General features: G+C 36.4%; 1 protein-coding gene across 41 annotated transcripts in view; it reads left to right on the top strand.

Annotated features, from left to right (window-relative positions):
- Positions 1 to 21,451, top strand: part of Ank2 (ankyrin 2) — a 567,339-nt gene that overhangs the window by 296,987 nt on the left and 248,901 nt on the right. The gene's annotated exons all lie outside the window — the stretch shown is intronic.

The following is a 21,451-nucleotide window of genomic DNA, read 5'->3' as shown; positions in this document are numbered from 1 at the left end:
GTCCAGAAGCAGGTGCTTTATCCCTCCAGGCCACTCTGAGATGTGTCATAGAAGTGGGAAGGGGTTAATATATGGCTGGAGGTCGGGGTATTTTCCTTCTCCCTAGTCTACTACTACATCATTAGCCTCCTCGCTGACTGTGTATTTGATAGAGACATCTGGTTGACAATAAACCACGGGTTTTCTGTATTCTTTTCCTTCCTGAAGATGACATTGTTCTATGTGAAAAGCACCAAGAATGTTGGTGCAGTGAGCTGTGTTTCTGCGTTTGTAAAATTCTGTTTTCTAACATTAACCCTATTCATTTCTGAATATGGCAGTTAAATTAGTACATGTTAAACAAAGGAAGGAAATGTTGATTCCCTTTACATTAAACTGCAGAATTGTCAACTCTTTCTCTCCCTTGAAAATATTCTCCTTTAAGACATAAATAATCCTCTGAGTTGATGGTTCTGAGATGCTCATTAAGCCAGGGGTCTGGATCTTTAAAGGAAAAGTTCTCCGCAAATGATTTAATTAACAAAGTAGGGCACTGAGTAATTTCAGAAGATGATAAATGGCATATTACATTAACAGCATAAAAATAGTGGTTTGTACACAGGCTGTTGTTAAACATAGCTCTGGGATTAGGAAAGCACCAGGGATCCATATGCTTAGTAATCCATTTGCTCAATGGTGTGTTCTCTCTCTCTCTTTCTCCTTCCCTCTGTACACCCCCCCCCCCCAGTAGATATGTTTACCTTTGCATTTTAGAGATACTGTCTTTGCCTTATTTTTTGGAAAGATACTCAGACTCATGTTGAGTTGAGCTGCTACTGCATAAGGATTTGTTTTTCTATTTAATTCACTACTGGTTAGATCAAATGATTGTTACTATGCTACACATATAATATTAGCAGTATATAGTGATTTCCTTTCTGGGAAAAACTTTAATATTTGTTTGACCTTTAAAAGGCCTGGTTTCAAGGGTGCACTAATTGTCTTTTATAATATCAGAAGTCTTACTGGCCATTCTTATAGGGGTTGGTTTCCTTCTTGACAGCTTGTGTAGTTCTGTTTCTAATCCCCTAAGTAGGACATTGCTGCATAAAGCAACTTCCTGCGTTTATATCTTTTTTATCTTTTGATCTCCAAAACAATATGTTATTTCTTAGCCAATAGTGCCTATTCAGCATCCAGATGTGACCTAGCAACTTTGCTTAGTTGGAGTCCTGTGTGCACACCTGAACAATTTGCTCTTACTCTGCTTTGTTTCTGAGTTTAGTCTGAAGATATTCCCTTTCTATACCTTGTTAAAAGTGAAAAATTGTATCATTGAAATGGAAAAGTGCCAGTAGTTGTTGAGAAACTCATTTGCTGTGCTCTGCTGTGTTGCTTTAGCTGAAATTCAGCAGTGAAGGCAAGATCATTGGTCAGTCATGCCATGTGAAAGGATCATCCAGGCTTCAGAGTTAGGTACCATAAAGCTAGAACCAACGGAAATCGTGGGACTGAAGGTATAGGTAGTATTTGTCTCTGTTCCTCTTTTTTTTACACACACCCATTTCTCCTCCTCCCTTTCTTATTGTGGGTGCATGTGGTGTTACATGACATTTATACAGCAGGACAAATGCTTGCCTAAAGAATAAGTGTGTTTTTGAGCTAAAGCAAAATTTCGAGATAGACAAGCATCCCATCATCCCCCACATACCCATATACCCATCCGACCCAGTTTCCAAATTTAACTTGAGAGAAGAAAAACCTACCTCATTATTTGTTATTTTTTAAGGTGTATAGAATGATAGTTCATGAAAAGGGATGATTGCTAATTGTTGGCATTCTAGAACACCAGCTCCAGAACATAATTTTAAAACTATCATTTTTTTCATGACATTTTAGAACCAGAAGGGAGCACATCAAGTTGTGAGGATGATCGAGAGTATCATGGTGTATTGTTTTCCTGTCTATTTGTAAAGCCTCTTGCCAATGAATGTTTACTTAAAAATTCAGATGAGACCCACTCCAATGCAGATAAAAGTTAATTATGGAGTTTGAAAAACTACATACGCTGATTTATTTATTTATTTTTTGGCCAGAGTACACATACTGATTATTCAAGTGATGGAACTAAGCTGGCTTATACTTGTACTACTTTTTAGTATTCTTTTATAAACCCATTAATTAAAATAACATTTGTTTTATTTTGTATTTATTATTATATATTATGTGTATTATTTATTATTTTGTATTCCATAAAATATATCTATTTTAATGATCTGTAAACTTGAATCATGTTTTATGCCTGACTATAACCCCTATTCCATGTTGTCTGTGATGTAGTTTTATACTAGTAGTTTGTATACTAGGGGATCTAATATCAACCTCATTATAAGCAGAATTTATCTTAAAACAATAAGTTCAATTTTCCTTGGGCTATAATCTAGATATGTAATGTTGAAATATGGTATACACTAAGTGTCCATTGTCTCAGTGTTGTACAGTGTAGCAGTAGAGTGAAACCAAACTATAAGCAGATGGACCAAGGTTAGAATTAATTGAAATAAGCTAATTTATTTGTTTGTTCAAAAGAGTACATTGATTTGGTTTACACAGGAATAAGAAGATATTTCTGTTCTAATTATTAACTTCATATTAACTGAAGCCATTTCTTTGCATGTTCAATGTCTAGTTCCTATATGGAATATAGTAAATTTAAACTTGGGAAGGATGGCAAAAAGAATGGTTGAGAGAATTGCCAGAGTTCTCATAAACTGGTAAGCATTCTAGAAAGTAGGTTCAAGTATAATAAATATTCTTTCCACAACCATATACTATTTCTCAGCTTTACCATTTTAAATTTATTTTACTTTTTAATTCTTATTTTTATTAGTACATGTTTTCACTACATGATGATCACATTCCTCATGGGGAGTTGACACATGTCTATAACACACATTTACTCTTTTTGTATCCTCTTCCCTTCTCTCTCCCACTTCTGATTTTTTTTTTGGTACCGGAGATCGAACTCGGGTCCTTGTGCTTGTGAAGCAGGTGGCAAGACCACTGAGCTAAATCCCTGGCCCCACTTCTGATTTTTAAAATTTGGAATAAGTAATCATTAAGAAATAGGTAAAACCCCAAAATAATTGCATCTTTGAAGATAAATTATATATTTAAATAATCATCCTCATTTAAACTTAGGATCGCCATCAACATTCGAATAGATTTATTTATGCTCCATTTTGCAGGTTAGACAAACCATTCTTAAATCCATCCTGACTTTAATACTCATTAAAATCATATAAAAGACAATTTATATTTCCATTTTTAGCATCTTGATGCTTAAGAAATCCTTCCCATTATTTTCATTTATACTATTAAAAGTGACAGAATTTATATTTCCTGAAAAATATTTATGATAATTTATTAAGTACCAATTAGATCCCGTATCTGACATTTCCACACAGTGTACCATTTAACCTCAAGAGTAGTCCTATACATTACATATTATCTTCATTTCACAGAAGGGAAACAGACACACAAAGTTATGGAACTTCCTTAAATGTACACAACTAGTATGTGGCAGAGTTGGGATTTGAACTCTTAATCTGTTTGGCTCCAAAGTTCATTTCTGGGGAAAAAAGGGTATATAATTTCTTGATTTTGTACTAATGGTGAAGATTATAAATAGAATAATTAAATCCATTGATGTTTCAACTTACTTGCCTACAAAACGCTTTTCTATAGCTGAAAGAACTATAAGGACTGTGAGAATCAAATTAAATAATGCTTTTGAGGGGAAAGCATATAAATTTTGTGATTTTATTGTAATTGTATCAAACTATTTCCTGAGATTTCTTGGAAAATCAACAATTAGAAGTTAACATTTCCTCCTTAATTGTTGCTGACAATAATAAAGTGTTATGTCATTATTCTTTTGTATAATTTTATAAGGACTTCAAACTGTATAAGGTATTTATATTTATTATGACAAAAGATGATTCTGCATGACATTAAGTAGAAAAGCAATCTTTCTTTTACTCCCTTTTCACTGAATGTCACAGTGAAAGGTTCTGATCAACTCTGCTTTGCTTTACTTTTTTTATTCATTAATTTATTGGTACATTTTAAGCATACAACATAATGCCATTCATCATTGGAAATTTGCACCTTTACATAATCTCTCTTGGTTCTTATTTTTTCCCCCTTCCCCTGCCCTCCCTTCAAGCCCTCCATCTCTCCCTATTTACAAAGACTTTGTTTCCTTTTTTTCATTTTCTCATATTTATTCCTTTCCCCTCCCCCTCCCACTTCCCTAACTCTTTGGACCTTTCTTCCTATTTCACATTATCTATTATACATTTTGATCCTTATTTACACTTTCAGTTTCTCACACCAGAGAAACTATGTGGCATTTACACATGTGTGTCCTATTTATTTCACTTAAGATTATGGCCTCAATGTGCATCCATTTAGCTATAAATGTCTCTAGTTTCTCATTCTTTATGGCTGAGTAGTACTCCATTTTATAAAAAAACACATTTCCTTTATCCAATCTCCAGTTAATGGGCACTTGGGCTGTTTCCAAGTTTTAACTATTATAAACTGTGCCGCTATGAACATGGGTGTACATATATTGGTGTGATATATTCTTTTAATTCTTTTGGGAAGATACCCAGAAGGGGAATAGCTGGGTCAATCAAATGGCACCTCTAATCCTTGTTTTTAGAGGTATCTCCATACTGATTTCCACAGTGGTTGCACCAGTCTACACTCCCACCAATAGTGGAGAAGGGTTCCTTTCTCCTCACAACCCTGCCAGCATTTGTTACTGGTTGATTTCTTGACAGCAGCCATTCTTTCTGGGGTGAGGTGGAATCTCAGCATTGTTGTCATTTGCAACCCTTGAATGACCAGTGATTTTGAACATTTTTTTCATATGTTTATTTGCTGTTTCTACTTCTTTGTCTGAGAAATGTCTCTTCATTTCAGATGCCTGTTTTTGGATTGGGTCTTTAAATTTGGAAGGTCTGATTTTTTTAAGTTCTTTATATATTCTAGATAGTAGATCTTTGTCTGAGGAACAGCTGGTAAAAATTTTTTCCCACATTGTGGGTTGTCTCTTCACACTGTTGGTGGTTTCTCTTGCTGTGCAGAAGCTTTTTAATAAGATGAGATCCCTTGCTGGGGATTTAGCTCAGTGGTTTTGCTGCCTGCTGTGCAAGCGCAAGAACCCAAGTTCGATCCCTGGTACCAAAAGATGAGATCCCACTTGTTGATTGATTGTGCTAGTTCACATGCGACTGAGGTTTTGTTCATGAAATCTTTTCCTATGCCAATGTCTTCAAGACCTAACCTCTCTTCCAGCAGGTTTAGCGTTTCTGTTTTAATATTTGGATCTTTAATCCATTTTGATTTTAGTTTAGTGCATGGTGAGAGATAGGTCTAGTTTTAATCTTTTGCAAGTTGAAACCCAATTTTTCCAGCACTATTCATTAAAGAGGCTATCTTTGCTCCAGTGAGGGTGTTGGGCTGCTTTGTCACAGATGAGGTGGCTGAGTATATCTGGAGTTGTTTCTGCATCTTCTAATTTGTTCCAGTGCATCTTCTAATTTGTTCCAGGTCTGTTTCTTTGTCAGTATCATGCTGTTTGTATCACAGTAGCTTTGTAGTATAGTTTCAAGTTGGGGATTGTGATACCCCCTACCTTCTCTTTGTTGCCTAGAATTGCTTTTGCTATTCTAGGTCTCTTCTTGTTCCAAATGAATTGTTGGACTGTTTTCTCAAGGTCTGTGCAGTATGCTGTTGGAATTTCAATTGGGATTGCATTGAATCAGTGTAGCAGTTTTGGAAGCATGGCCATTTTCACTATATTTATTTTCCTACCCAGGAGCAAGGGATGTCTTTCCATTTTCTGATATCCTCTTTGATCTCTTTTTTCAGAGTCCTGTAGTTTTCAAAGTAGAGGTCTTTGATTTCTATTTTTAGGTTGATTCCTAGATATTTCATTTTTGGGGATGCCATTGTGAAAGGAGTTGTTTCTCCAGTTCCTCTTTCAGTGAGTCTGTTGTTCGTGTACAGGAAAGCTGTTGATTTTTGTGTGTTGACCTTGGATCCAGCTACTTCAGTGAATTTGGTTATTAAGTCTAGAAGACTTTTGGTGAAGTTCTTGGCATCTTCTATGTAGAGTATCATGTCATCTGCAAATGATGACAGTTTAACTCCTTCCTTTTCTATTTTTATTCCTTTTATTACTTTCTCTTGTCGAATTGTAGTGGCTAACGTTTCCAAAACTATATTGAACAGGAGTGGTGATAGTGGACATCCTTGTCTTGCTCCTGATTTTAGTGTGAAGAATTTCAGTTTTTAAACATTTACTCTGATATTGACTGTTGGTTTTTCATAGATGACTTTTATCAGGTTGAGATAGAGACTGTCTATTCCAGTTCTCTGTAGGGTTTTTTTTTTTTATATCATGAATGCGTGTTGAATTTTGTCAAATGCTTTTTCTGCATCTATTGAGAAGATCATATGGTTTTTGTCCTTGGCTCTGTTAATATAGTGTATTACATTTATTGATTTGCATATGTTGAACCATCCTTGCATCCCTGGGATGAATCCCACCTGGTCAGGGTGTATGATCTTCTTGATGATCTTCTGCATTCTATTTGCCAGTATTTTATTAAGGATTTTTGCATCTATGTTCGTTAGAGAGATTGACCTATAGTTCTCTTTTTTGGTTGGGTCTTTCTTTGCTTTTGGGATCCAGGTGATGCTTGCTTCCAGGAATGAATTTGGGAGTATTGCTTCCCTTTCAGTTTCACTGAAGAGTTTAAACAGTAATGGCAATAGTTCTTCTCTAAATCTCTTGTAGAATTCAGCAGTGAAGCCATCAGGACCTGGACTTCTCCTTGTTGGGGAGTTTTTAATTATATTTTCATTCCATTGATTGATATTGGGTTGTTTAGAATTTTTAGGTTTTCTTCATTCAACTTTGGTAATCCATATTTATTGAAAAATCTGTCCATTTCTTTTGTGTTTTTCATCTTATTGGCATATAGATTCTAAAAGTAGGTAGTGATGATCCTCTGGATTTCTGCTGGGTCCATTGTAATTTCATCCTTTTCATTCCTAATTGCATGGATTTAGGTCTTTCCTTTTTTTGATAAGATCAGGTAAGGGTTTGTTAATTTTGTTTATTCTTTGGAAAAACTAACTCTTTTCTTCATAGATTTTTTGTATTGTTCTTAGTCTCCATTGCATTGATTTCTGCTCTGATTTATAATTTCCTCCCTTGTATGCCCTTTGGGGTTGTCCTGCTCTTCTTTTTCTAGAAGCTTGAGGTTCAGCACCAGGTTGTTTATTTGAACTCACTCTGTTTTCCTAATATGAGTATTCATGGCTATGATTTTCCCTCATAAGACTGCTTTCATTGTGTCCCTTAGATTCCCATATGTTGTATTTGGCATTGTCATTTAATTGTAGAAACTGTCTGATTTCTTCTCCTGTGGCCCATTGGTTATTCAGAAGTGTGTTGTTCATTTCCCTGTGTTTATGAAATTCTTGTAGTATCTTTTGCTATTGATCTCCAGTTTCATTGCACTGTGGTCTGATAATATACAGGGGATAACTTCAATTCCTTTGCACTTACTGAAACATGTTCTATGAGTGAGTATGTGCTCTATTTTGGAGAACGACCATGTGCAGCAGAAAAGAACATGTATTCTGATTTTGTGGGGTGGAGCACTCTGTAAACATGTGTTACGTCCATTTGTTCAAGAGTTTGATTGAGTTGTAGTATTTCTTTTTTTTTTCTTTGTCTAGTTGATCTATTTGTGACAGTGGGCTATTGAGTTCACCTATTAGTACTGTATTAGTACTTACTTGATTTTTCATGTCTGTTAGTGTTTGTTTTATATAGTTGGGTGCACTAATATTTGGTGCATATATATTTATGATTGTCATCCCTTCCTTTTGGATTTTTTCTTTTACAAGGATGTAGTGTCCTTCTTTATCTCTCTTAATTAGTGTTGGTTTGAAATCTATTTGATCTGCAAATAAGATACCTACCCCTGCTTTTTTTCGGGTTCCTGTCTCATGGAGTATTGTTTTCCACCCTCTAACTTTCATTCTATGTGTTTCTTTTTGAATTATGTTTTGAATTATATGCAGCATATGGTTGGATCTTGCTTCTTGACTCATTCTGCCACTGTATTTCTTTTGATTGGTGAGTTGAGAGCATTAACATTGATGGTTATAACTGATAAGTATTGACCTTTTCTTTTTGTTGGATTCTTTCCCTTTGCATTTAATTTGTTGTCTTGCCCGATGGATTCATTTTGTTGGACTCCCTTGGCTTGTGATCCTCATTGTCTTTTTTTTGGGATATTGTTTAAAAGTTTTTGGAGTGCTGGATTCGTATTCATGAAGTTCCTAAGGTGCTGTTTGTCATGAAAGTATCTTATTTCTCCATCAATTTTGAAAGATAGTTTTGCAGGGTACATCAATCTGGATTGGAGGGTGTTTTCCTTTAGGGCTGGAAATATTTCACTCCAAGTTCTTCTTGCCTTGAGGGTTTGTGTTGAGAAATCTGCTGTGATTCTGATGGGTTTTCCTTTGTATGTGATTTGTTTCTTTTCTCTGCTTGTAGGATTTTTTTCCCCCCATTGGTTTTCTGGAATATTATCTATTATTTGCCTAGGTGTAGATTTTTTTGATCATGGCTAGTTGGAGTCCTATATGGCTCACTTACCTGTGTGTCAAGTTCTTTTTTCTCTTCTTGGGAAGTTTTCTGCCATTAGTTCTGTGAACAGTTTTTTGTTTTTTTTTTTTAAATGTCATTTGCACTCTCTCCTGTTTCTTCACTGATCAGTCTTATGTTATTCTTTGCATCATCTAGCAGCTGCTGGATTGATTTCTTGCGGTCCCTTACTATTTTTAAGTAATTTTTCTTTTCCTGGTCACTAATTATAATCCTGTCTTCTATATCTGAAATTCTGTCCTCACATGGGCTCATTCTGCTGCATAAACTTTCAATGGAGTTTACAATCTCCTGGATATATGTTTGCTTCTGTTTTATGCATTCCATTTGTTTCCTATGTTGGGATTCCATCATGTTCCTCAGCTCCTTTATTTTTTTTAATGTGTGTCTGCTCTAGCTTTATTAATTATGTCTTTCATTATGGACACAATCTCTGTTGTTATCTGAGAATTTACTTCTGATTTCATTTTTTTCAGATCCTGTTTTGTTGCCAGTTCAGGGAGTTCAGGTGGTTGAGTATCAGTGTTCCATCTGGTGGCACCTTGGGGCTGCCTTAGGTGATGTAGAAGTCTGGTTTTGAGACTTGTTTATGTGTGTTTTCATTTCAGCAGATGTAGCCTGCTGCACCTTTGTTGAAATGACTTTTTATTGGCCCAGTGGGCTTCAATTCTCAGCCAGCCTCAGAGAGTTCTCTCTGGTGCTCACCACTCCGTCAATTTCTGGGTACAGAGTGGTGGCCTTCTAGATCCCTGTGTTGTCCTGTTGTCCAGGCAGGGTCTGGCTGGGGCCTGTGCACAGTTGGGATGGTATCTGAGTGTGCCTTTGGCCAAGGGATGTGCACCTCGTTCGCTGGTGTCTTAGTGGGCTTCTAGCTGCGGTCTGCCTGCACTCACTGGTGGTATCTTGGCAGCCTTCTGGCTGTTGCTTGTGCACCTGCCCAGCTCTTTTTCAGGTGGGCACCCGCACTGCTCTGGTCCGTGTGGGCTTTTTGCTGGCATCTGTGTACACTTACTGATGGTATCTGGGCCTGCTTTGCTTTAATATATGTAGTTCTTACTGCAAAGATAGCAAGATGCGCTCTATGAGTGGTAGCAAACCCATGGCTTGTGTGCTGCAGTGGGCTATTTGTTATTATTGAGAAGTCTAAAAGGTTCACTATCACTGGTCTAGAGTAACCTTTGGGGAACACCCTACCATGTGATGCTTGTCCATTTTATTTAATTAGTGGCAATTAGAATACTTGTTGAGGTGTAATGGATGCCTCACCAAATCTTTGTATTTGTAAGTCAAGAGAGGAATGTTTTCTATAGCTTTTGAATTGCCTTATAAGAATGAGTTGTAAATTCATAATCCTTTCTTATCCATGATTGCTTCTCTTGGTTTCTGTCTCCTGTGGTCAACTATGGTGTGAGTACAGTCCAGAAGTATGGTTCGTGTTGTTAAATTGGGTACCATTCTGAGTAGTGTGATGAAATGTATCATCTCACTCTGTCCTGCCCAAGATGCAAGTCATCCCTTTGTACCTCATATCTACCTTGGATGCACTGCCTTCCCATTAGTTACTTTGTAGCCTTGTGATCAACATGAGACTGTTATGGTGTCACAGTTCTTGTGTTCTGATCATCCTTTTCCTATTTAATAATGGCCCCAAAATGCAAGTGTAGTGATGATCACAGTTCGGATATGCCATGCTTCCTTGGAAAAGGTGAAAATGCAAGAAGATGTTTTGAGAGATCATGTTCACATAACTTTGATTACAGTGTATTGTTGCAGTTGTTCTATTAGTTATTGGTAATCTCATACCTACTTTTGAAGTTATAGAACAGCTTACATAGTGTCTGGTACTATCCACAGTTTCGGGTACCCACTGGCATCTTGAAACATATCCCTGCCTCCAGATAATCTGAGGCCATTAGAAACATGAAATATAGTGAGAAGCCTGCCTGCTGTTCCTGTGGTTTGTGTAAACCCTGCTGTGTCAGAGAGAGTGGGTATGCTCACCATCACTCCTGTCCTTCAGCATTCTGCTCGGGCACCCCTGTGCAGGAAGCAGCAGTACTTCACAGAGATACACAGAGATTTCCAATCCAAGGCAGTGTGATTAAAAATATAAATTACAACAGAATAATATGGCCTAGGATAATGTATTACATTTAGAATTGTACAAACATGAAAAATTCCAATCATCTTTTTTTAGGACCTACGTCATATTATCTTTATGTAACTTTCAGGACCCTCTTCATCAATATATTGGTATTTCCAGTAACCACAGGAGCACAAAGTAGATTGGTAAATTCTTGAATCTGGAGAGATTCCTTTTTCATGTCCTCATGCTCACTTATAAGTGAATATTTAAAAGTTCTGTTGATTTTCTTTTCACATTTGAACCCAAATAAAAATGCTCAAGCTCAACTATTTAAAAAGCTTCTATAGTTTTAAAAATGCATTTTGTTCTGTTTTAACAGTTCTCCTAACCTCTTTTCATAGCTCAATTTACAAACCTTTTCTTGGCTGGAATAATTATCTTTATATAAGTGACTTACACTATTAATGGCACTCTTCCCAAGCACTGTAAATCTGAGTTTTTATTATTAGTTTTTAATTATAAAGAACCTCTTTCAGCCACTGAGTGGGAGACTAACTACTAGCTTAGGGTTACAGCTGTCAAATATGTGTGATAATGGCAAAAATAGTCCCGATTATATGGCTTGAGATAAGTTTTAAAGAAGACTTTTAAAAGAAAAAGAAAAATCTTAATTTGTAAAAGCTACTATGAGCTTAACTTACTTTTGGAATCTAAAGTTTTATACATAACCCAATTGAAATATTTCCTTTTCTGTTCTCCTAGTCTGAGTTCATCTAAATGTTTTTTGGGTTTTTTTTTTTTTGTACCAGGGATCAAACTCGGGTCCTTGTGCTTGCGCAGCAGGTGGCAGAACCACTGAGCTAAATCCCCAGCCCTCATCTAAATGTTTTAATTCTTTAAAAATCAAAATTAATTCACTGGTGACCTTTATTAGCAAACTTCTCTTTATTCACCTTATTCATCAATTGGGTAAAATTAATGATATTTACAACATATTTTGACACCAGAAAGAATCCTTAAGTTGTTTTCGAGAAGTAATATAGGAGCCAGTGAAAATACGAGGAAGTTACAAATTCTGTCCATACCATTATAGATGATGTTTTTATTTTTCCATTATGCCATTCTTTTTAATATCTACTTCTCAAAATAATTCCTTCACAAATAATAATTGTGTTTTAATCTCAGTGACAGAGACAGTAATACTAAAATAAAGAATAGTACAAGCTAGGTGCCCCCTGAATTTTGAAGGTCTTCATACATTGCTAGTGGAATCATCACCTATTCCAGTATGGCCCTTTTGCTCAAAGGTGAGTTGTGATTTCAAATGCTTATTGTGAAGATTTCCTCAGAATCATCTGGCTCTTTTGTAGTAAGTCAGAACCCTGGGATAGATAGGGACAGAAAGCAGACCATAATGTATATTTTTAACCCATACTCCTACTGAGTCTTAGACAGTGAAACTTTTACTTCTCATAGTTAGTATGAGAAATGAGAAACTGCCAAAGAGAAAATTTTTTCATGAGTAGATAGGAGACATTCTGTCAACATTCTGAAATTTTAATGTAGTTTACATATTAACCAGTTCATTTTGACCACAGAGAGGAGGAAGCTAACATTCAAGACATAAGTTGGAAGGCTTCCCAAGCTGTAGTTTGACTACCATTTCCCCAGGGGGATAATCTTCAGGAAGGACATTTGTGTGCTCCTGAATTTTATATAACTAAACTGAGTTTGGTATTTATCTGTACTGAGTTTTTGAAGGAAGATACTAAACTGTAGTTTAGAGTTGTCTTCAGCTGGTTCTGCTGTTTTGAACAAACTAAATATCCTAGGGATTTAATTGGTAACTCCATAGCCTTGGAGGCTACAAATGTTTAGCAATGTTAGCATTTCTCCAACTCCTAATACAAGCCAACAACGACCTTTTATCTCTTGTACTTGACTTTGGTCAATCTTTTCAAAATTATATAAAATGTAGCAACGAGGAAGGAATGAGCTAGTCATAGCTGAACTATCTTCAGATATTCCCTTGTGAAATTTCTATGTCAACTTTTTATAGTATCAAAGTCTTTGGTTGGTTGTTTTGTTATTGTTTTTGTTTTTTGCATGAATGGCCAACTACAGCTTCTAGGGTAGGTAGCCAGAAAGAGATTCCTTACTCAGTTTTACAGAATTCTGGAATGGTCTTTTTAGCACTGGACTCACTCCTTTCCTTAGCTCTGTTAGAAAAAACTATTTCATCTCACCCCTTAAGTCTTCATTTATATCCAACTTAGCTTTTTTTCTAGATACATCCTTATTTTGTACATTGTCACTGTGTTACTTACACCATGGAGAACACCTACCTCAGTAGAAAGCAGCAGAAGCAGGATTAAGGAGGACATGCCATGGTATAACAGTTAATCTTGGTTGTCAACTTGATTGGCTTGCAAGACCCCCAGAAGGTCTTGGTGTGTCTGGTGCGTCTCAGTAGTTCGTGGGCATGTGGCCCTGGGCACTGTATGGTGTCTGGCCCCATCCTCTCTCCCTCTGCCCCTGGGCTTTGCTTCCTGGCTGCCATAACCTTACAGCTTTGCTCCACCAAGTCCTTTCACCACAATGTTTCTGCTCAGAGCCAGCCCACTTCTGAAACTGTGAGCCAAAATAAAGTCTTCAACCTTTCAGTTGTATATATCAGGGATTTTGTCCCACCAGTGGAAAACTGACCAATCCCCAGGGTAAAATAATTACTATAAAGATACTGATCTAATCAATTTATTTGGTTGTGAGTAATAGCATTATATTACACACACGTTTTAAATATATTTTCTATTTTGCATGGAATTTTATTAATGGACAATTTTATTTCATTTGCTTATAATTTGTTCATTAAAAAGCTGAAATTAAAATTAACATTGACCTGTCTTTATATATTCACATGTGATTAATGATGGGTTTCCAGATTTTTTCAGGGGCACTATTTAATCTCTAGGTTATTTTTTCAAAAGTAAACATTGCAAACATAAATTCTAAGAATATATTTTCATATTAATATAAAGATCAACTATTACTACTGCATTATAATCCAATCTTAGTGTCTCACCTTTCCAAGACATTGACCAGAAATTGAGGTGAGTCTAAAATGATAAAGAAGAGAGAACACAATAGAAAGCTGTTTACTAATTTGTTAAGTCATAATTACCTAAAACTATCAGAAGCTACTAAAGCTCTATAAAAACAAATTCAAGAGATATATGCTTAAGATTCTATCTGTGACCTTGCATATAAATTGACCTGACTTCAGTTTTCAGAGCTATAAAATGATGAGGACTTGAGATCTGTTAGAATTATTTCTGTTGTTATATGATGCTATGTTATTTTTAGCTGTTTCTTTGCTTCCTTTCACTATGTATGAGATAGTTTTGTGGAATTTTTAAGTTTTTCTTATTTCAACATGAATTATTTTGTGCTATCATCTCAGACACAGTGTTCTCCCCTAAGGAACTCATAGAACCTGTGAGGTGATAGGAACTTTCACAAATAACAATAATAAAATATCATTTACTCCATTAAGATAGACCCAAGATTATCTATTTTTGTATATATGGTGTAAATATGATTTAATAGGGCTTACCTGGACGATGAAATAATGGAAGGAAATAGTTCTGGTTGTGGTACTTGAAATTTTCTGAAGGTTATTAAGGCAGTGTATATATAGAAAATGAAGTAATTATATGAAGCTGTGTGGTTGTTTTGTATTTCACATACTGATTTAAGTCATTTGAAGGAAGAAGGTTCTTGTGGTTCCCTTATTTTCTCCTAGGTACTAATACCAGTGCTTAGAAACCCACAAAGAAATATCGTCATGGTGTTGTTCATCATTTCACAGAAATCCAGTGACAGTAATGGTACCTGACTGAAAATCAGGTGCTACAATGTCAAGTGCTTCAGTAAACACTTGAAGAAAATTCATCAATTCCCAAGCCACTCAACCCTACATTGGTGGAAATAAAAAATCTCTTGAGTTCTTCTAGGAGTAGTAGTACCAACTTCTTCCTCATTTATGGCTTCCACCTCAAACTGGGCCAAAATGCTTAATTAAAGCATGTCACATCCTAAAATGACTGAAAGTAATAAAGTATAAGTGGACCAGGTTATCTGAAAGCAGCAACTCCTCTGAGAATAGAGGTCACTTGGGAAACGAGGAGCTTTAGTTCAGGGCGGTCACCTATGAACCCAGGGGCATCAGTGTGGGCTCCGAGGGACAGGACTCAGAGCTTGAGTATGGGCAGAGAGAAGAGCCATCTGTGAAAGGACAAGTCACCGTTAGTGGGGAGAAGGCAGGTGACAAAGGACCAGGGGCCGATGCCAGTCCCTAACCACAGACACTTATTGAAGCACATAAGGGGCTGTGTATGTAAAGTGAAGAACACATTCCCAGGCATTCGACACCCTTTTGCCTCTTATACAAGAAAGCACCACTAACAGCAGAAGAGCATTTGTGGCAGGACAATAAAAGAAATGTTTGCCATTGAAGGAAGGTTGATAATTAAGATGCAGTCCTTTTTCGTTAACGTAATTGGAATTCACATAACCTTCTGGGTGCGTTCTGGGTTTTCTGGAGTAAATTGGGTAAACAGTTTATTCACTCCAATCATCTTTAATATTCAGTAGAGCTTGCTTTTTAATCAGGAAACTCAAATAATTATACTTTTTAACTTTACTCACATTTTTCACTTAGAGCCAACCAGAGGCTTTTAATATTACAGTTGTTTTATTTCTCTTCCTTATCTTGGATAAAAATTTTCCATGCTTCATTTTTCATGAAGTATTTTCCATATTATTAGGTGTAACACAATATTGCAATACTGGGTCAAAAATTTCAATTGAATAACCACTGTGTATTTTAAATTGAGTATGGCAAAGATTATTGATTGAGTTAAAATTATTTTCTCTCAAATAATTTAAGATAGGTATTAAGATTAATATTAGTGGGAAAATTAGAGGCTAATACTACTATAATAGCTTTTTATGTTTGAATAGAGCTTGCCTTAGAGAATAGTTTGTTAGCTTTGGTGTAGAGAATTTCTCAGAGTTTGGTATCAAAGTTGGTGAGCTTGGCATGATCAAAGTGGAAGGGAGGTAGAGATGGAACAAAGTTGAAGAGCTTGCAAAGCAAGAAAGATGTAACTTAGTTCAATAAGGAAAAAACACCTATGGAAGGTTTTGTGATGAAGAAAGATGGTGGAAAGAGAGCTAGGAAGGTCAGCTGGGAGGCTGTCATAGCAATCGAAGGGAGATAAACAGAGCTTGGCACTCAGCTGAGAAGAGACAGAAAGGGGTGAATAAAAATGACTTTAATGGTATATGTTCCAGTGGTATTTAGATGGTAGTCGCCAGAGACTTATTTCATGTGCATGTCAGGGGAAAAATAAAAATACATTGCTTTATATATGGAGAGTTTGAGATGGTGGCAGGATGATGTTTATCTTATAAATTCAAAGACTTTTATATATGAAAGACCAACAAATAAAAATGTTCCATCTTCTTGTTTTGGTGTAGTAAAAAAAGAATATGAAAATTAATCTTGGAAGTCCTTAATTCAGGTCTCCCCTCCACCAAAAACTGGGTATCTTATCCTTGGCCTCAGCCTTCCTATCTGCATATCTGAGTTAATCATGATATTTATACACATATATGAGTAAAATTTATGTGGATGGATACATATCTCCATAAAAATATATATGAAAAAGTAGTTATAAAGACTAAAATGCAACACTGGTTTTGAAAGCTCAATGCATATGGTAATATTAGTTATATCAACAGATTCCCCCCTTTTTATGTAAGGAAAGGAGAAAGGGAAATATTTTTATGGCATGAAGGATTAAAAATGCCTATGAAAATATCGGTATGAATTCATTGTTGTTAATGGATAGACATGGTTGTGTGTGCAGAGGACCATATAGAGATGTGTGGATACAGGAATAGTTTTTCTGGCTGTATTCACTGGGGGTCCCTGGAAGCAGTGATGCCTCAGTAGCAGTGGCACATGGAGCCCGGTCTTGGTCTCTAAAGGTCATTTGCCAAAGGAAGGAGCCAGCGCTCCTGCAAATGGCTGAGTAGAGCAAGAAAGTGCTCAGAAAACGATGGGACATGGTGACCCCAAAGAAGTTTTGATGACTAAAGTGGAGAAATTTGAATGACACATAAATCCTAAAAGTGATGGATTATAACCCATAGATTGACACAAACATCCACAAGTCTGTCCTAATAGAAATAACCAATTGAATAACTGACTAAATAAGTGGAAATTCCAAAAACAAATCTAGAAAAATATATAAATTTTAACTAATATAAGGGTAAATAGAAGCCTAATTTCAGTTCAAATTACTGAGAGTTTTATTGTTTTCAACTACAGAAGTTGGCAAAAACCAATTTTGTCTAAATCATCATGGGGGGAAAACCCTGAGACACAACTGCCTTATCTAATTTGGAATGATTTTTGCTCTTCTTTGGACCTAGACACCTTCAGGAAAGATTGTGCTATAAAGTTGGCATTTTTAAAGGTTTTTTTAAAAGTTGGCATTTTTAAAGGTTTATTTTAAAGATATAAGAAAATTAGAATTACAAAACTGGATTGTTTGGGCATTTTGGGGGGTATTTTAAATGTATATCTACGTCTTCTACATAAAGTAATATTTGAGAAAATGGCATCTCCAGAGATCAGATGATATAACCAAAATATTATTTTGTTCATGATAATGCTGTTTTTCAAATATCAGAAGTTGGTCTTTATTCGTAATGAACATTGCTCTCTTGGTTTATAATCTCTTGGTTTATAATCAACCATCTTGGCATTTCTGACTTTACCATTTATTCCTGATTCCTTTTTGAGTAAGATAATAATTGAAAAGGTCCATTTTGGGGGAGAGGGGTTTAATGGGTGAAAGTAGATTTTTAAAAATTTGCTACTGATATTAAATATATATTTAAAATAACAACTGCAACATTTTTGAGCACCCTCCACCTCCCTGCTGCTTTACAAAATTATTTTATTTAATTTAAATTATGTAAATAACTGTCTATTCTTACACATCAGTTTTGTTACTAAAGTCGGTCATGAGTCTGTAGTATCCAAGTAGAGCCTGTTTCTGTGTAAAAAGGATCTCCTTTTGCTACTTTGAACTTGCACCATTAAGATTAGCTTTTCTTTTCTTTTTTATTAAATGCTTTTATTGGTACATTGTAGGTATACAACACAATTACATTTCTCATTGGGAATTGTACCTTTATATAATGCATCTTGGTTCTTATTTTTTCCCCATTCCTAGCCCTCCCTTCACCCCCTCCACCCTTCCCTATTTACAAAGACTTTATTTCCATTTTTTCCATTTCTCATCATTTTTCCTTTCCCTTCTTTCCTTTCCCCTGCCCCTCCCACTATCCCTACCCCTTTGGACCTTTTCTTCTTATTTTGCATTACTGATTATTCATTCTAATCATTGGTACATTTTAGGTATACAATATAATGACATTCATCATTGGAAATTTACACCTTTACATAGTCTCACTTGGCTCTTAGTTTTCACCCTTGCCCAGCCCTCCCTTCAACCCCTCCATTCCTCCCTATTTACAAAGATTTTGTTCCTATTTTTCCATTTTCTCATATTAATCCCATAGCTTTTCTTTTCTTTACTCTGCTCACTCCTGTAATAATTCCCATGAGGAGGCTGTTTAACATATGCACATTGTACCTCACTGCGAGTGAACCATTCCCTTGACCACTCCCAAAATTTGTACTCCATTTCTCATTTTAATTAACTTTGCCAGAGCATGACTTAACTCAGTACATTTTTTTCTTTCTTTTGTCTTTAATATTTCACTTGCCTATGTCAGTTTTTGCTGATAAAATATTTAGATATGTAATATCTAAATGCACAGTTATAATTAAATGTATAAAGACCCTACCCTCTCTAACAACTTGAGTAACACTCTCACACCCATCAGTAACCATGGCAGTGCCTGTATTGAAGTTGTATGTGTGTTCTCTACATAAACAACTCAATGGTATAATGGTAACTGGAGGTATTCATCTTAGAGAGCTTTACATATTTTCCCGTAGTCTGTGCACTTCAGAGTTTTAATGTTTAAGGCGAGAACTACATCCTGCTTGGAACTGCCCACTACCCTGATGCTATGAGATTTGGTAGATTATTCATGCACCTACTGACCACAGTAGATGGTCAGATTTCTTTCCTATATCACATCCCTGTTGCCTAAAAGACAGTAGCTGCCTTACTGATTCTGAACATCCAATTACTGTTTTGTGTTCTTAGGTTTATCATAGCTTTGTCTTCCTAATCAAATTTAAAAAGTGAAGTTTTGTTAGGCAGCCTATAGATTGTACCAACCATAAATAGGATCAGAACTTTAAGATTTTGTGAACAGCTAGTCTCAATTTTATAAATTAACAAGGACATTGAAGATGCTATGAAGGATGGAACAAAAATCTAGAGAAATATTTTTTTATCTTCCTTTGTATCATTAATAGTTAAATATTAATGTATACTATTTACATCTTAAAGTCACACAAATACTTGAACACTATAAAAATTTTCAATTAATGGTTTTGTAAATTATTAATTCTTCTGTATTTAATATAAATTTCCTAGTCATCAGCACATGAAACTTTCCTCTGGGATGCACGAAGTCTGCTATTAGTCTGGCAGCCCTCTCTCCTAACTCCTATTTGCTTTGTTTTTCTGTTTTCCATTACCCTTGATTCTTATTCACATTCTGCTTATTTGTGTTGTGTTTCAGTGCCCTAAATCATGGACAAATGCTGCAACTTTCCTTGGTCTATTTCTGATCTACTTTGATAAATGTCACATGGTATGTATATGTGCTGTGGCTCCGTAATATGGACCATCTGAGTATAAGCTGAATTGCAGAAATCTTATCTCATTCCTTATGACACATGCCAGTGTTGCAGCAACTTAACTAGGGTTTTCCCGCTGAAGGCTGCTTAAAAGCATGCACATCATTGGAATGCAGGAGGGAAACACGGACTGTAAGTGTGATGCTCGCTCATGCAGCCTTCGGTGATTGTGGCTTGGCTGTGTGTGTATTACACTCTCAAGTGAAGACCAACCTGCAAAACAGACTCCCAAGACACTTCTGTTACAACAAGCAGCGCATTGTGACTGAATTTAAACCCCTGATATTCCTGCACATTAAAACTCAGGAGCTCTAAATGGGATCTTTGTGATTTCACACACCTGGGAGAAGCAGTTTTTCTCTGCTTAAAAACACATTCACTTCCATAGAAAATTCAGGGCAGAAAACGCATCTGGCAAGATAATAGAGTGAAATAAATAGACAAAAGGCTGAAGGGCTCAAAGGCTTTTTTCTTTTCTTTCCTCTTTGAGACTAATTATTACTATAGAGTCTATAGGTCAGGAATTTGACCAGAGTAGGAAGTAGACTCCAAAAATTTCTTTTTCCTAAAAGAGGAAGAACGGAATATTATCCTTTGATATCCCAGCTATCAGACCATGCGCCACTCGGTAACTTTATCATAGGGTTGCTTGTGGAGGTATTTTTAATTCGTTCATTTTGGAGCAGATTTTTCTTTGAGAAAACCTGTGCTTGGAGTTCTTTTCTTAGGGTTTGATGGATGTACGTATTTATATTTTATTTTTTCTCAAAATGTTGTTTCATTTTTTATGTTATAATGTTTCTCCTTTTATTTTTGCCCCTGGATTTTTAGTATACTAGTTTTTAAGTTACAGCATTGCAGTTTTACTATAGAGTGTACTTGAGATGAGCCTTTTGTCTTTTGAGACGGGGTATCACTCACTATGTAGCTTAGGCTGTCCTTGAACTCACTATGTACCCCAGACTGGCCTTGAACTTGCAGCCTCCTGCCTCAGCCTCCCCACGGCTGGTGTTATAGACGTGTGCTACCATGCCTGGTGGTAATGATCATTTTAATGAGATTTAGCAGTGACACAGATCCTGCTAATAACTATCTGAAATTGAAGGAAAACTTTGTAAGTTAAAAAGTATTGAAATTTAAATTATGGAACTGTTTCAGAGTTCACAAGTAGCTGGGGACTTCGTGCCCTGGGACTGTAGTGTGAGGCACGTGAGAACATTTGGGATGCCTTGGATCTGTGAATGGGGTGAAGAAAGGGATCTGGAGTAGAGAGGGGACATAACTGTGACATAACTGTCACACCTCTGCCTCTCCCTCCTCATAGGAAAGAGTCCGCCTTGGAGTCTTCATTTCAGCACAGGAAATGCAGCAATGGGGATTTCTAGCAGCTGTTACTATTTGGGACCCAAGCAAGGAGGGGCTTACCATCTGCCTACTGGCGTGGGTCGAGGACCAAGCCTCAGTACTGGGGAAAAGAGTGTCCCAGGAAGGCCCATCCCCGCAGCCCCATCGTGGCAGCCCTCCAGCGGCCAGGGACCAGAAGTCGGCCATACAGGCTGCGTTCGTTGCTCAGACAAAATACCTGACACCTGAAGTTAGAGGGGAAGGGGTTTATTTGGCTTACAGTTCTAGAGGTTTCAGTCCATAATTGGCTGGATCCAAGGCAGGAATGACAAATAGGCATCACAGATGAGAAACAACATGGTGC

The sequence above is a fragment of the Heterocephalus glaber genome, unplaced genomic scaffold (assembly GCF_053883595.1).
Source record: "Heterocephalus glaber isolate CG9 unplaced genomic scaffold, H.glaber_assembly_v1.0 deba00001688, whole genome shotgun sequence".
Lineage (NCBI taxonomy): Eukaryota > Metazoa > Chordata > Mammalia > Rodentia > Bathyergidae > Heterocephalus > Heterocephalus glaber.
This window is presented reverse-complemented; position numbering and strand designations above follow the sequence as displayed.